The 17556-nt window shown below is 41.8% G+C and overlaps 1 long non-coding RNA gene across 15 annotated transcripts in view; it reads left to right on the top strand.

Moving 5' to 3' along the window:
* The first annotated feature begins 85 nt into the window (after positions 1-85).
* LOC128079965 (uncharacterized) overlaps positions 86-17556 on the top strand; it is a 37474-nt gene continuing 20003 nt past the window's right edge. For 11 of the 15 annotated variants that reach the window (XR_008206408.1, XR_008206405.1, XR_008206400.1 and 8 more), the window contains exons 1-4: positions 86-1515; positions 1619-1738; positions 13458-13568; positions 14961-15037. This is a non-coding gene — a long non-coding RNA (uncharacterized LOC128079965). Of the gene's footprint in view, positions 1516-1618; positions 1739-5478; positions 5596-13246; positions 13389-13457; positions 13569-14960; positions 15038-17556 lie in introns of those variants that run through there. The other 4 variants (XR_008206398.1, XR_008206403.1, XR_008206402.1 and 1 more) reach the window with 4 other exon arrangements.

The following is a 17556-nucleotide window of genomic DNA, read 5'->3' as shown; positions in this document are numbered from 1 at the left end:
CTCTCGCGATAGGAGGAGGCGGCCCCCGGGGAGCGCACATTGGCTGGGACCCCCCAGGGCCCGCCCCCGCTGGGGGGCGCGAGGCAGCGCCGCCATGTTCCTCTGGAGGCACGGCGAGGGCCGCCGGTCTCGGGACGTTTAAAGGGCAAATTAAAGTTATCTGGCGGCTGTGGGGAACGCGATGTCAGAGCATGTGCCTGCTGTATTAATAGCTCGCAGGAGGCACCCGAGGGGACCGAGAAAGCTTGCAGGAATACCTCGGGCGGCAATAACCGTTTGTAGGGGCTGGCGGCCGGCGCTGAGGGTGCTGCAGGCGCAGGCTTTGTGTGCGTGGCCTCGAACCTCTGCGGTGCGTGCTGCGGGAGGGCGTCGGGCTGCCGAGCCACCGGGGAAAGTGATCATAGAATCACAGAGTGGCCTGGGTCAGAAAGGACTGCGATTATAATCTATTTTCAACCCCCTGCTGTGTGCAGGGTCGCCAACCACCAGACCAGGCTGCCCAGAGCCACATCCAGCCTGGCCTTGAATGCCTCCAGAGATGGGGCATCCACAGCCTCTTTGGGCAACCTGTTGCAGCAATGTGGCAGTGTGCACGTGTCTGTGAGCATTTGGGGGAACTAGAAACGGGTGCAGCCTCTGCAAGGCAAGGACATGGAATCTCCTCGTGTCTGATGCAGTGTGAGCCTGCCAGCCTTGAGGTCTTCAACATCCCGGCATGTTCCAGAGGCTGCCTTCCCATAGACGAGGCAACGTGCCCTGGTTTCAACCCGGCAAGGTCAGACCCTCTGCAAGCACTGCAGTCAGTCACCCCTCCAGGAAGCACGTGCTTGGAAATGCTCAGGTTGCTTGACTCGCACACTGTGTGAGAGATCAGTGAGGACTGCAGCAAAACCTTACCTCTCTTCAATGCAGAGGGAAGCACTTCAGTCTCAAATGCGGGTTACGTGGCCTTCTTCACATGTTCCCCCTGCCTGATGTCTGTACAACCTTGTGATTCGCTGTTGCATGGAGTAGTTATGTGAAAGCCAGTGTAAAAAATTCTAAGTGTATACCAAGGAATTTGCCTTAAAACAGTCATCATATGTGGTTCTAGGATGATGCTGTACTGAGGAAAGCTAAGGTTAATGAGGTCAGCCTTAATTCAGTAATATAGTATCAATAATGGAAATAGAATTCATCTTAATGTAGGTGCTAAAAGATTGGCTGTTCCATGAAGAGACATTCCCTCCAGGACAGCAAATCTCACTGACGTCTGTGTTTAGCACAAGGCAATGAGACTGTAAATTTGATCCCCAGCCTCTCTTGCTCTCTGCTGCTCTCTGAGGTAGAGGTCTTTTCTCATGAACCTCAGCAACAGCAGCTTTAACGCTGCACACCTAAGCCACCATGAGCAAGATGGAGTCTTTCCCTAGTTCTAAGAAATGGAAAGAGAGGTTACCTGAAAAGGCCTTTTTCCCAAGCAAGAACTGAAAGCAGGTGCAAGCTGGAAGCACAGGGGCTCCCTAAAGTTAGACTGTGAGTTACAGGGTTCATTGTTTAACAGGTGTAGCTACTCTTGATCTTCGCTTTTTTTTCCGTGTGCTTAACTCAGTAGGTGTGGTATCTTGTCTTTTCACAGGGAAGTAAATATCCTTTTGACATCTCAGGGCTTCTGCTGCTGGTTTCACAGGAACCCACAGGATGGCAGTGTTTGCAGTGCTGCCTAGCTGGACGAGGTCTCCTCACTGCATGCAGGCAGGTGTGTGCCACTGCCCTGCTGACTGGAGTCAGTGAGTGGCAGCAGGGTGGTATTGGGAGGGAGGGGAGTAGGGCCTGGAGTGGGACTGTGGTGGGAAGGGTCTAGCCCAAAAGGGTCTTTCACCTGCTTCTTCCCCACCATCTTCATTTTAGCTTGTTTACGCTGCTTTTCATTTTCTCTAAATGAACAATAAATTTTAGTAAAGCCTTTATCGTAAAAATTCCAGCTAGTTTTTGAGGTTACTGTTACACATCATTATTCTGTTCCACATAAGTTCTTTGGTTTGATATGTATTTCTGTAGCAGTAATGCTATATATCCACATCTGCCAGTATTTAAATAAAGCAATGCACTAGAAGTGAGCAGTCACGTTTTATGCTTCTGATCTCCCTTGCCAGTACCCAGATGCCTAGTTTCAAGGGATATTCAACTTTCAGTGTTAACAGTGTTAAAATAATGGGCTAGACCAGGACATGTGCTTGCTGCTCTGGGTGGTGTTTTTTGATTTATTTTTGCTCCAAATGCCTATTTAGATCTTCCATGTATATGACAGTCCAGCCTTTTTATTCTACTTGTAGGAGATCAAATGCACTCTGTAAGGGACCTTTCACTAACTCTACCAGTACCGCCAAACAAGGATAGGGATTTCCAGTAGCTAGAAATGTCATTAAAGAAAAAGTGAAAGCAGCTTGGCTTTTCATGGAATTCGTTGGTGCTTAGCGTTCTGCATTTTCTTGAAACACTACATGAGATGAAAGTTTTACCAGCTGTTGTGTATTCTTGTTTCTCTGCATTGCTGAACCCTAGGAAACTAGTGCTGAGGTTGGGCCAGACACAAGAACGCTTTTTTTCAAAAGTCAGCAGTCTCCGTCCGACAGCAGACACAAGGGGGAGCACAAGCAGTCTGCAAGACAGTGCTGACCCCCCCCCCCAGCACAGACAAGCTGTGGGTAGACAAAGTAGTGGCACGACGCTAAGAAGAAATGTATTTTCTTCTGGTTTGTTTTCAGAAAAGATTTGTGGGGTTGCAGTATATTCTCCATGTAAAAGGTTGGTTTGTGTTTGTAGTGAGTTCCTCTTACATAAGTGTAGAAGCCTGGGAGGAAGCACAAAATGGCAGTCTGAAAATGTAACCAATACAAACTGAAGACCAATCTCACAGCCTGATCAGTCTGGCTGGAAACAGGAGCCAGCATTTTCACAATGGGCTGTGCTCGGCTGTAAGAATACAAAGAGTAACTCCCATCATGTGTTGGAGAACTGTGAGCTACTGGAAGGATGCAAAGACAGGGATAATACAGGAAAGATGGTGGGTTATGTTTATGCAGTACGTTCTAGATGTATAGTGGGATTTTAAGACTGCGTTTCTCAGAGCAGACAGAGAAATGTTGAAACTAATCCTAACCCTGATGAGACCTTGAATCAGTGCGCTGTCTGTGTGGATGCATGGGGAAAAACACGTCAGCCTTAGTATGTAGGAATGGAACACCAAGATTTGCAGCTGATACGTGCAACTCTAGGAACAAGATGAAAGGCAGAGATGAACACTCAATGAGTGAGTGTCATCCAGCTTAGAGAGTGATTCATAGTGATGAATAATGAAGGCATCAGGAAGAATGGAGGATCTGAAAAGATTAAAATCTCTTGGTTTTATTCACTTTTATTTGCTTTCTCTCTCTCTCTTTTTTTTTTTTCAGCTGAAATCCTTGAGTATGGGTATGAGAGGGGAAAAAAATGATGGGGAAGAAGAAGTTGGGAAATAGATGATGAGGCATTCTGCCTCAGCGTGATAAAAACATAATCTGTGTTTCAGTCATTGCTTGGGTAGTGCTTTTTGGGAATACGTCTGGTGCAGGAGCACAAGAAAAGCTATCAACCTCTGATTCAAAGGGAAAAAAAACAAAAGACTTTTTAGTATTTGCCCATAAGTCATGAGAAATAAATACTGATTACACTAACATTTATTATAGACTCTTAAATGTTGCTACACTGTTTGGAATTCATACGTCTAGCATGTACAGTTGTATTATAGGTAGGTATGAACGAGTATATGCTATAAAAGTGTCCTAAGCAGATCTGTCGTTACATCCTCCCCTTTCTCCTCGACTTCTACAGCACCCTCATTTCCAGTGAGCAGAAGAGATCTTGGCACAGCTTAGGGGAAAACTAACCTAAAGCTGTGCACTTTCTCCTACTGGGCATTGCTCAGCAGGGGAGGCTGTTCTCAGCTTCAGCCAGTAGTAGCGGGGGTGGCAGGAGGTCTCTTACAGCAGAGGATGTGAAGCATGCATTTGCATAGGCTGCTTTTCCTTGCCTCCCCTCTGCTCTCCAGCAAGCATGGGTTTATTTTAGCTTTGGCCTTCTGAAGCAGGATTGTTTTTCCCCTGAATAGGTCAGGCTGGGATAGTGCCAGGATACATGGCCTTCCATAGCTGGGGTGACTCGGGAAGCTGGAGATACCTACTAAGTAGACAGTGCTTCTAACTGCTGGGCCTGTGCCCAGTGTCAGAGGAGTATCCTAAGTTAACCTTTGTGATAAACAGCAAAGACAGCCCTCGGCAAAAGGACTTTTTCTGAGTCTGGTGTCAGGCTGAAACAGGTTATAGTGCTGCCCTCTGTTGTTGGAATTCAAAAAAACTCATACAAGGCAATGATGAAATTCAGCCGAACGTTAGTAAAATGTGAGTAGAAAAGCCACGTGTGAATAAGTGAACATTTTCATCCACTTGTTTCATATGGTGGTTCAGGCCATTGGTATGTGCCTGCATCTCTTCACTAGCAGTTCAGTTTGTAGACACAGAACACAGCTAATAATATTACTCCTTTTTTAGCAGATAGTCCTCATGTCTGATCTTGTGTCCCAGAAGTCATACATTGTAGGATGCTTGTTTGTATTTTATGCACAGGGGAAATACAGAGGAAGAATTTTCTATTTTCTGTTTCTGTAGCTTCTTGTATCTGCTATTTTTCTTATTTTTATATGGAATTACTGAATTTCTCACTTACAAGCACTTGAGATTCAGTTGTATAGAAAGCTAGAATTCAAGGTCACTCTTCTTTGAGTAAAAGCTGTAGAGAATTGTCTAGAACTTTTTCCCCATAGCTCATCTGTGAACCAGTGTGGAAGCAAAATGAAAGCAGTCTGATATTTCCATCTGATCTGGAGGGAAATCCCATCAAGGAGCATTTCCTAGTCCTAGTGTAGTGCAGCCTTGCCAAACCTGACACATAGGTGACTCCAAACCCTTGCACAAATGCAGATATGCCTGGCAGCTATTGAAAGCAGACATACTGTCCAGACTGTTGGTGGCAGTGGTGTTTTTTTTTAGCTAAAGAAGCTCAGTTCTCAGCATTGCTTAGTGAACACAAGTGACGGCCCTCTTTCAAAGGCTGAAAAACTTCTCACTTTCTGACTGGTACTGAAAAACAGAAAACTGTAGTTCTATTCTGCATTCTGTCCCAGATGGTAAAGGCACTAAATAAAAGCAGAATTGATCCATAACTGTGACACAGCTGGTGTTGTACAATGAGAAGTAAAAGTAACATTGATCCTGTCAGCAACTGGACAGATTGTTTCACAGTGTGCAGAGGTTGCTGGTTACCTGTTTATGCAGCAATATTCAATATGGATATTTGTATGGGAAGTGCTGAGTCAGGGCCTGAACCTCTGATGGATCACCTGAGGCGAGCCATGAGTCAGCCAGAGGAGCACAGTGAAGGCAATTCACCTGTGCTGCAGGAAGGGGTGGAGCCTGGCTGCACCCTTCCTAGACCCATTTAAGAGCTGGCTGCCAGTGGGGATGGATCTCTCCTGGAGATCTGCTCTGCTGGTGTTTTGTGAGTGAGCCCAGGATAGGGGTAAGCCTTCTATTTATTCTCTTTTGTTATCATAGTCTGCCTTGACTAGCTCTCTTGTTTATTTTGTGATTATAACATCCTAAGATTCTTTGATTATACAGTATTAAAATGAATCAACCGTTCTGTCAAAATATGTGAGAGTTAATTAATGACTTGTGGAAGTGGTTGTAACAATGGAGGTTCAGGGTTCATCATTGGTTGCCCCTGCCTTCAGGAACTTGTATTTTAATTTCTGGTGAAGAATACTTTTTCAAACATTTAGGCTTGCAACTTCAAATGGCTTGTAAAGGTGAGGCCTTCTGTCTTTGTGTTGTAAACAATCAGTCCCTAACTCTTGGCCCATCTGATTGAAGAACCAGTAAAAAGTTCCTGTTTAACTTTTCTTTCTGTTTGGTTTGCTCTTCAGTTTTGGGAGTATTTACCCTCATTTGCCAGATTCCAAAAGCAGATGAGGGAGGAGAAGCCCAACACCGTTGGTTGGCTGAGATGCTGATTTGTGCAGGCAATATCTGTTCCTCAGCCACAATGGCAGGGGCATCTGGTTGACTAGAGCAGTGGCCGTAATCTTCCCATATGCCAGGTTTTTTGTTTGATGTGTATTTGCCTCCACCACATCTACATTAGCAACAGAAGAAAACAGGAAGATGAAAAAAGAAAAATCTGTTTTATATGTAGTCTCAGTAATTGAGAGTATTGGTTGAAAAAAAATGGGTACAATCTGATTGTTCTTTGTTTTTTTCCTTCTTAGATTTCACAGGGATGGGAAAATCAGTGCATCATCTGCTGTGACTGCAATTGAAGCCAACTTGGTGAAGTTGTTTCACACTGATTTCATTCCACTTGGCCACGCTCTGGTAAGTGTCTGTCTAATCACATTTATTGTGTTTAATTTGTGAACCATTTGTGAATGCAAACAGTTGGTGAAGCTCAAAACAAAGGAAATTCACATGTCATAGAAGAGATCTTTTTCCAAAGATAATACTCTTTCTCTTTCCCTTTCTTTTTTGTTTGTTTTTGTTTTGTTACTGTGAGTTGCTCTGCAGATCATCATCAATTAGTGTGCATTAAGAGCACATGGGGACAGACAAACTTTACAGGAACAGACAAATAACAAGTATAGTGGTCAGTGGAGAAATCCTCAGTCCCTGTCTATCACCAGTGCACATGAAGCTGGTGGGTCACTGACTTGAAGAGCCAGGTGGTGATATCCCTTTTGAGGAAGATGGCAACTTGGCAACTTGGAAACCTTGACATCTGGCTAGCCTTCAGCTGCTGGGTGTCTGGCATTCCCCACACTCTGCCTAACTCTGCCCCTGAGACCAAGAAATGCTGGGCACCATGGGTCACAGAGCCACTGGACCCCAGGATGGTGCCTGTTCTCTTTGCAAAATTCTGTGACTGCCTTGCAGTTGTGATTTGGCACCACAAGCAAAAAAAAAAAAAAAAAAAGTGTGGATATGATGCTACATGCTTATCAATGATAACAGTGATCTGGAGACTGAGTGCTTTCACAATGCAATAGTCTTTATTCTGGAGGAGTTCAAGTCACAGAGAACTGGTTCATAAGCAAATTTAGTTTGAAATATGTCAGTGAAGCATCCTAAGTGATTTCTTGCTGTGCTGGGTTATATGAGAGATCTCCAATGTCCTGTTTAAAAAAATATCATTTTATATAAACTCCATTAAGTCTTAGGCTGTTTTTGTGCAGTGCAATCGGAGTATGCTATGGGCTGGAACTGTGTACGGGGAAGGGGAAGAATTTTCCCTTTACCATGTAGGGTAGGCAGGATATTTAAAGTAAAGCTGGGCCTTTTTGCCAAGTGATGTATTCTAGTTTAATGTAGGTCAATCCTTCTACTAACTTAGGGCTCGTTTACTTTCAATGAGTATGAACTTGTGCTTTCTTAGTATTGTTTTGTCTTTTTGTCTCAGAAAAATCTCTCCTTTGTTGAAGAGAAGGTGTTTAGTAGGGAATCGGGAATTTCAGATAGCAAACGAATGCAGGTAGGGATGATTTTCTTTATTTAGAACCATCTGTCAGTGGGGAAGGAGAACTTTTATCTTCAAAAGCAAAACACACAGTCACTCACCTCTCACATGCTGGACAGGGTAGAGAGTAGAAAGAACAAAAGAAAAACCATGAGTCAAGATAAAGAGTTTAATAAGGGAAGGAAAGAGAAAATATGCAAAGTAACAGAAAGCAATCATTCAGCACCTCCCACTGATGACTAGCCAGTCCCTTGAGCAACTGCTATAGTGGCTACCTTGAAAGATGCTGCACCCCACCTGTTAGTGCTGAGAATGACATTACATGGTATGGGAAATCTCTCTTCTGCCAGTTAGTCAGCTGTCCTGTGTCCTTCCCCAGCTTTTTGTTCCTTCAAGCTTACTTGCTAGTGTGAGGCAGGGTGAGAAAAAAATCTTGAAGTACAAGTACTATTCAGCCAGATCCAGTACAACAGAGCTGCTTGACATTAATGCATAGTAGATCAGAAATTGAGGATACAGTTTCATAGTTAGCATAAAGATCCTGGCAACTCAGTTGCAGCTCTTAGTTCCCTCTCCTTTCCAGTCGTGTGTTTCCCATCTCAAGTCAGCACTAGCAATCATGCAGCCCTGCAAAAAGCAAATTTCCTGCATGTCCCCTACAGTGAGTTGAAGCTGCTCTGCAGGCATGAGTGTGAGAATGGCTGGCTGGGGTGCGGGAAAGTGACAGAAGTGACACTGCTGGAATAGACATGTCAATTTGTGGCACAGTGGGTAGTTCTTATGCTGTGGCTATATTTCATGCTTATGTACCCTTCATCAATCTCTCCTACCTCCTCATATTTCTTTCTGAATAACCACTATCACCGTGTGGGCTGACACTCTTTAGCTTTAGAGCAGCTAGGTAGGGGAAACTGTATATGGAAAAAGAATTCAATGGTTTGGTTCTCTGGAGCTACGATGTAAATTTCTCTTTGACAGTTAACAAGAAAAAGGCACTTAACATTTTGCAAAACTACATGTAAAAGTTGTTCATGGACCGAGCATTTCAACACAATATGGATTAGGCAGGTTCAGTTTTTACTTTGTGGTATTTTTCAACTGATTTGTAGTTAAATCTAAAGCATGTACATTAGGAAGTAAAGAGCTTTCCATACAAGGTCTGCCTTGTGAGAAAAACAAGATGGTATTTTTGGAATGTCCGTGCCACTAGATGGCAGGGCACACTTTGAATAAAGGAAGCAGCGAACAGGCTGTATTCCACACTGATTTGTTCTTAGTCTAGAAAATCCCTCATTGAGCTTGTCAAAAGCTTGGTTGGAGTGAGGAGTGGCTGGAGTGTTGGATAGAACTGTAATTGTCATGACGCTTTGACAGCACTGGCATGCAGTTTTATCTTTTTCTGCAGTACAATAGATATCTTAATTGAATTCCTCAAAGCTCAGCTTAATAAGATAATAAGGAAAAGCTGTGCATTAACTGCAATTAAATTATGAGCCAATGTTGGTGATTTTGTTTAAAAAAAAAAAAGAACCTTTCCACCTCATACACGTGCCTCACTTGCTGTGCCAAATTCTCAGCTACTCAGTCACTCCTTGAAGTAAATTGCAAAGAGCAGATTAGCTCAAGTGCTGACCTTGGAATCTGGCTTAAAATAGTTTGGATGGGCAGCTTGCTGCAGGTGTCAGATTCAGATAGCATTTATAAGAGTTAAGGTGTCTAATTTTCACTCTTTCACGTCAGTTTCATTTTACAGTAACCGTAATAAGTTAATTGAATGAAACTTGCATAGTGGTGCTGAGAAGCAGGGTGTTTATGTTGTTCAGCTGCAGTTGTTACGGTCTTCAGAATACAAAGGTGAAAAAGTTGTGTGTTTACTGGTGCAAAATATATAGGTATGTCTGGACAAATTAGATGTAAAACTCTTCTATTTTCATGTGGAACATTACACATTGGCAAATGGAAATGAGCATGCTGAGATCAGGTCTATATCTTTTAAAGATCATAGAATCAAAGAGCAAGTCTGGCTCCCTCAGCATGTAGCGTCTCTGTAGGAGAGCTGCACTCTCTTATTTCAAATGTCCAGCACAGTTTTAGGCTTGCCTATCCCTCTGACCTGGTCTGCTATCTTATTGCCATCTCTGCTGCAGTGTGCTAGTCTTGACACTAAGCAAGTTGTTCTCTGCTTTCTATGCTTCTTACCAATTTCCTGCTTACTGAGGTTGTTCTGTGTGTGTCTTCCATCTTCCCCTAATGTCCTCTCAAAAACTCGCTGTTAGCTTGGTACCCGGGAGTGGTGTTTTTATAGATGATTAAAAGATATTTTTGACAACTCGCTGAAACACTGATTGAATTTCCCAGTGTGCCTTATCTACCTCTGTGTTCCTTTGATTTAAGGTGTGAGATGCCTTTATTTGAGGATAGTGCAGATGTTAAACGTATGATAAAATGGAAATAAGAGTTTCCCAGTCTGTATGCGCAAATGTAGGTATTGGTGCAACAAACCACATGTGGCTTTTTTGCAGGTGCTCCCTTTTCCAGGATTCTGGGCTTCCTGCCAAAGCATTTTCTCTCAACCTCACTGTTAACCAGTCCCTTGCATTTTGCATCAGCTTCTGTCTAAATAGGCTTAGCCCTCCAGTTAATAGATATCTTTTTCTCAAGTGCTGCCCATTGCACCTGCCTTTGAAATGTGCTCTGGAGAACTCAGTGATTGGTCTGTTGTGTGCTGTTGCTGTTTAGTTAAATCATTGCTTAGTTTCAGGTGGCTGCATTTGCATGCTGGAGCACTGGATCCTCCTGTTTACTGCTTTTGTATATCTTGGATGTGTTTGTAAAGCTTGAGGGGAAGTTCAGAATGAAAAGTATAATATCAGTGTTTGGGATAACAAATGGTACAGGCCATACACTCTCTTCATTCAATGCTTTTTCTGTTTCCACATCAGTGAGCACGTTGGATGTAATGTTGTCACAGCATGCTACCAGAAATCCTGAGATCAGTAATGTAAAATAGGTCTTTGGAATTTTAATAATGGAGAAAATGTCAGTATGCAAAGTTGGTGCAGGGTTGTTCCTCCCTTCCCCCAGTTCTACTCCTTTAGATCAGTCAGTGTATTTTCTGACTTTGTGGATACAAAAAGTGGGAATGAGACATCCTCTGGAACCATGTATTGATTCCCACTCCGTTCCAGTAGGATTCACCACCCTGAAAATCAGTTGTACACAGGCATACTTGTAGACCAGAGTTTCAGGATCAGCTCCCATCTTCCCCAGGTGTGTCTGAAGAACTTGGAGTCCTTCAACATTGACATGGTTTTGACATCTCCTAAGAGAGACTGTGGCATCCAGAGATCATTGAGTTCTATCCAGACAGCTGTTTTTCCCCAGCTAGGTTCAAGGAGTTGTGTGTGACCAGCAGTGCTGCAATCAAACCAGCTTGAAGGTTGTTAAGTAATACCAAAGATAAGCAGCAAAGCATTCAAGAGAGCGTGATTTGGACCCATCCTCTTGGTAGAAATGACATTGCTATTGAGTTCATTGAATTAGGTTGGTATTTTTCTCATAAAATATACTTGCACACTGTCAGTAGTATACCTGGTGTTTATGCAGTGGCTCCATGTGTGCAAAACAGTCCATCTTGGCAGTAGCTTTCTTGAGCATTAAACTTAGCCAAGCCTTTTTTCCAGTAGTCTCTATGTATATCTTGATATGGAGAACACGTTGAGACTTTCTTACGCAAGAAATGATTAGAAGCTCTCACTGCAATAGGCACAGTGGTGTGGTTCATTCCACATTACTGAAACGCCTCTCTAGCTCAGGCTATCAGCCTCTCTAAGTGAAATTAAGTGAACAGTTATCCAGGCTTCCACTGAACCCATAGAACTGAGGAATATTCTCAGTAACAAGTCATGACAAAATTGAGTTCAGTACCAAGAAAATTGCTACTCATTTTCCTACCAAATTGTTTATTTGTTTTCCTTTGGTTACCAGAAGAAATGACAAAAAAAAAAAAAAACCAAAAACATTATAAGCCAGAATCCAGAAAGAGATTGTGCTAACTAGTTGTTGAGAGGTTATTTATTTGCAGCTAAAGGTACTGGAGTGATCTGTGTGTGAATTTCTGTCTCTAGGATTTACAGAAGCTCTTGTACAAGGCAGATGAAGTTGCCAGAAGTGGGGCCTTTCTTTGATAGTTCTACTCTAAATGAGGACAAAGTGGATAAGACCCATTTCTTGGATCTTTTTAATTGCTTTTTAGATCCCAGCAACTCTTGTTTTTAATTCCAGAACATTACAATGCTCAAAAAGCTTAGTTTTGCTTCTTGAACAGGCAGTGAATTTGCTGCTATCTCGCCTATTTAAAGATGCTCATGTGCAATATAAAAAAATCCACTTCCCCCAGACACGTTCTTGCACAGTACAAAACCACAAACGTTGTATTAAGTGCTGTTCTTTTTCTTCCTTGGATCACGTGTTATTTTATGTGCAACCTGGCTACATTTCTTTGTGAATATGACTATACACCGAGAAGCGATAAAGTAGTGGACAGTGGTCAATCTATTTTAGTAGCAGACCTGCAAGGTGGCCAGTTTACATACTGGTTCTCAGCATAGCTTCTCAGCTGCTTATGCCTAATATACAGCCCTTAATCCTTTCTGCATGTCATCCCTTGAAGCAAATGATAGAGACACAGATTAGGAGATAGCAACAAACAGGAGATTTTGTCTGTTGATTGCATGTGCAAATAGCTAATCTTCAGTGCAATGTTCTTTAACCCCAGAACAGTTATGGACTCCTGAGAATCCGTTCTTACTGAAACTCCCCAGCAAAATCAGATTTTCTATTCTTCATAGGGAAAAAAGTGCTGCAGGTTTACTTTGGTCATGTGTGTTTGTATTGGCAGAACACAAGCTTCCGTAAACGCACGTGTGTAAATGAAAAGTGAATGTAGATAAGCAAAGTTGAAAGGCAGTAAAATGAGCACTGTCCGCTGAGGGCAGCCGCAAAAGCAGCTCCCAGTCTGCCCTCCTCAGCAGACTTTCTACAGCCTAAAGCAGGATAAACGGGCCATTTGCTGTGCTCCAAACCTGGGAGTCAGAAGTCCCTGTAAGAAGCTGCTGTGGCACTCTAACGAAAGGGTTTCTTGAGTTACGTAAAGTGGGAAAGCAAGGTGATGAAACCGAAACAACAAATAAATACTATGTTTCGTGCACCCTTTCAGTGCCTTGCCAAAACCAAAATGTATCTCCCCAGAAGTCAGCTGACTTTTATCGGCTTTGCAAAATGATGAATGAATGCCTTGGCTCTTTATTATTGCTTAAGTCATTCCTGTTTATGCCAGTATTTCAAGGATTATGTTTTGATTGTTCTGGAGAGGTGAAAATACTTTCTTGCTGATGAATAAACACTGACACTTTTAAATATTTGTATGCAAAATGTCTTTAAAGCCATTATGAAATGCTTACCAAAAGCACTAAGAAGCTGTTTCCCAAAAAGACAGTTTTTTCTCTCCATTTTCTTTCATGCTAAACAGTCCAAATGAAAAGCCTTTCAGAGTTAACTAGTTTAAGCAATACCAGTGTTTTAGTGTAATGAATAACTTTTTTATAGAGGACAATTGCACACAGTTCAATATGCTAGTATTTCTATTTCTGTGCCTCACCAATGCCAGGACTCTTGGGTAGAATTTCTTTCTTTGGGAAAGCTGAGGCGATCAAAACCCTGATTAACCTCTGATATTCACGTGGTGCTCTTGATCTTGAGGACCGAAGCAGTAACAAAGAGTTAATGGCAGCCATATGCTCACGGTATTGTGGGTACTGTTGACCCAAATGTGAACTCAGGCAGCTAGTGCTGCTAACTGCTGTTTGTTTCAGGTTTGGCGTGGAGATTACTGATGAAGAGTTTGAGCTGCTACTTGACAGAATCCCCCTTGATGAAGATGGAAGTGTCAGATACCCCCAGTTCATGGCCAGGTTTGATTCCCGGTATGCAGCATATGCATTTTATTTCTCATTTGTGTGTAGAATTATTTTTTAATTTAAGAGGCTCCCCTAACATTTGCAAACTGATCCTCATCTCTTAAGTATGCTTCTTTATGACATATTTCTTACATGGAGAATGCTGATTGCATTTAAAATTAGCTGATGTTATGGGAATGTATTGTTTATAATCTAGTTTGTCTTTAAACGCTAGTTATGTGTTTTGGAGGACTTCAGAGTCATGTAACATATCCTCATGCTTCTGTAGGCTGGGAAATATGACAGACTTCTAAGTAAAAGCTAATTGCTTCCCAAAAAAATCAATACATGTACTTGATGCAGTTCTAAGAACTTGAAGCATTTATAGACCCTATATATAATCTGAAGTTGTTTTGAAATGGTGATATTGCTTAAGAGAAGCAAGCTCTACTCAGACTCTAAGGCCTAGTTACACACATGAGTTTGATTAAAATAAAGAAACAATGGGCTAAATACACATACTTTATCAATTTCCAAAAATGAAGACTCTGTTCCCCAAACAGCTGTGCTAATAGCAGAGTAGATGCCAGTGACATTGCTGAGGTGAATGCAAGTCTCTTGTAGAATCTGGGACTGGAGAAATACATCCCACCCACTTACATGCATACATAGATTTTTAGACTGCTTAAAGGCAATGCGAATGTTTCTGAGTTATGTAGCAGGCAAGAGCATATCTTCTGTATAGTCTGCATACATGCATGAAGGATAGGTAGAAGTCTGAGTACTGAAATAACATTAGGTAGTTCCTGCACTTCAGGTAAAACTGCACATAGCAAAGCTGATAAAAGTGCTTCTATCCTCCAGTTCAACTAACTGCTTTTCTGCTCTTTCTCTCTCATTGTCCTCATCATCCTGCTTCAGGAAGTATTGAGGTTAAATTGTTTGTCCACATGTTTTAACAGATTTGACAGAGCTGTCAAATAGGATACAGGATTCATGAGATGCATATGTCCTTCTGGAATGATATCCTTGAAGTAACCTCTGAGAGTCTCTCAAATTACAGTTGAATGTCTTTGGGTGGCCTCCTGTTTCTCTCATACTTTTACTGCCAAGGCCTCCTCTCCAGTTCTTTCTTTCATAGTCTTCTGAATGGGTTGCAGCTACCCTGGATTTGGTTGTGCTTGAATTTCTGTGAAGTGTTTCAGCTCCAGGAATATAGGATGTTGTGTCCTCTAGTGTTGAGGATGTAAATAGGTGGCAGAGGATAAACATCCTCTGGCAAAACTACGAAATTTTGAGAAATCAAAAGCTTCAGAAATAAGATACAGAGAGGCACAACACTGGACCTTCTTCCTCTCACTGTGCACTCTGCTGTTGCAACTCTTTTTCTGAGCTTCGTGCTTTTTTTCTCACGCACAGATTGCTTCAGCTGTCATGTCCAAGTAAATTCTGAAGTTGAGAAGCCAACGTCCCTAAAAGAAGCAACATTCATCTTAGTAAGTGTATTCACTTCATGCATCAGATTGGAGACCACATTTATTTCAGCTTTTAATAACTATTTTCTTGTATTTACTTAAAGATACACATTTTCACCACAAAGGAGCTGCATTAGCACAAGGTGTTCCGCTGGCTGTCACTTGCCTTGGAGTACATCTGCAAGAACACACACAGCTATTTGTAGCCCTTTAAGAGGCCTATGACTGAACCCACGTTTCAATAGTAAGAAGCTGTACTATGTAGTACTGACCAGTAGTTAACATGCACGGTTGTATCTAGTATGCTTTTCAACCAGGGGCAAATGATGTTGTGACCATTAGAGATGTGAGAATCCTAATTTATACTAACCTAACTCTGCCAGCTTCAAGCCCTTTGCGGCGCTGGCTGAGTTGGGAACACGCTGTATAACATCTACCAGAGAACTGTAGACAATATCCAGAACTTTGCTGCTGAATTAATTAAAGCACTTCTACATTAAACAGTGAAGGAAGGAATGTGCAGTAACTGGAAGTTCAAAGCTGCCTGTTATAAATGGGAGCGTGCTAGGCAGAGACCTTGGATGCGTAGCTTACATTTGCAATGGAAAGTGCAGAAAAAGCTCATAGGGTTAGGAAAGCTTTTTCCCCTGGATGTGCCCAGCCTGATATCTTCCAGAGAAAATGATGGGACCTGAGAAGCTGAGCTACCATCTCTTGCCATATCTCATACAAAGATCTCTGCTTTTCAGAATCTCTGTAAATCTGAATGATTGACTACAGATTTTGTTTTGTACTGGTCAAGTCTCATATGACTCCCATGCTATCAGATGCCACCAAAAATAGTATTTGGTTAAATATAACCAGAAACTGCTAGCCTCTATACCAGAAGACTCTCAGGCATAGAAACACTGTCAGGCCCAAAGGTGGATTGTATAGAAGAAAAAGAGAATGAGTATTGTAAGGAGAAGTGGGCTGTCTTGGTTGCTGCTAGAAGAACAGTTAGGTTAGAAACCCAGAATAAGATGGGACAGAGAGAGTCTAGAAGTACACAAAAGTAGTGGCTTTTGTTATGATAGAGGGAAGAACACCTGATCATGCAGCAATTAAGTGTTTTCTCTGCAGTCAATTTTTGAACTTATCAGTCCCATTTCCAAGTCACCTTTCAGAATGCACTCAATCTAGCAATTTCAAAGATTATTAGCATGCCTGCACTTGATGCTTAGAAATAATTACTGTTTATACAGAAATCATTGTACTTTCCATGGCACAATTCTGTATTTGAACATGATCCAAACAAATAATTATATATGTTCATTGGGAATATTGTTGCTCAAGTCGAGTGGGAGAGAGTACATAAGCCCCACAGCATAGCTTAGGTAACAGGTCTTTATTTGTTTCACATTGAGAACTGGGGACCAGATCATTTTCTCAGATTGCTTTGATGTTAGTATGGGGTAACTTCATTTACTAGAGTGTGACTGGGATCAGAATGTAAGACTGAGGCATGGTAACTTTCACTTTCATCACCTACCCCCAGTGTCTTTCTTATTAAAACAAATGTTTCTTCCAGCTTTAGTCTCAGTTTCTGAACTGTATGTAGTGGGCTGGCCTCAGCCAGCAGCCAGACTCCTGGCCAGCTGCTCATTAAATGACAGTGAAGATGTTTTATTTACTAAAATAACATCTTAATTGGAAATTTGATTTTCTGTAACTTATATGTATTATTTATCTTCAAATAAAGTGTCATTTTGGTTGGAAAGTAACACTGTTAAAGAACTAAATTTGGTTAAAAAAAATGGCTGTGTATTGACTTCCCCTTTCACACAGTCATCTATTTCTTCCATCCCTCCCTTGTTATCCACTCAGGTAGGCCTACTACAAACCATAAATATAGAGAGTGAGCTGTAGGAGACTCAGCATGTTCCCAATATCATAGATATTAACAGAAGAGCTTAAAGATTTGCCCTGAGCGGAAGAAAAAGTTTCTGAGTCTAAAGGAATATAACCAGTGAGGATAATATGGAAACCTTTGCCCACAGTCATAGATGGGAAATACAGAATTTAGTGTAAGAAAAGAAAAATGTATCTTCTTTCTCTATAATTACATTTTATGCTAGTGGTGATGATAAGAGGATTAATAAAGACAGGAGTTATTCAGAATCTGCTATGGGTGCATTAGACTTAAGACAAATTTTAAAAGAAAAAGTAATATTATATATATTACCTTTGAAAGATTAGAAAAGGATTATGCAGTCAAAGTTGGTTTGTTTCCTCCTACTGTTTAGTTGACCTAATCCAAGATATCTGTAGACCATATCACTGTTACCCAGATGCTGTAATATGTGCACATTTGATGCTCATGCTGCACACTGCAGACTTAATTAGCCACATGCATTGGTGTGTACTGCTCATACACCTCAAGAGAAGGATCTGCCCTGGAAATCAAGTACATCAGTAGCTTGGCTCTTGCTGCCCGTTATCTGGGTATTTACTGTAGTGACATGCACAAGATAGAAGGGAGATGTAACAGCAGAATCAAG

This window comes from Tympanuchus pallidicinctus, unplaced genomic scaffold, assembly GCF_026119805.1.
Source record: "Tympanuchus pallidicinctus isolate F22 unplaced genomic scaffold, pur_lepc_1.0 scaffold2, whole genome shotgun sequence".
Taxonomy (NCBI): domain Eukaryota; kingdom Metazoa; phylum Chordata; class Aves; order Galliformes; family Phasianidae; genus Tympanuchus; species Tympanuchus pallidicinctus.
This window is presented reverse-complemented; position numbering and strand designations above follow the sequence as displayed.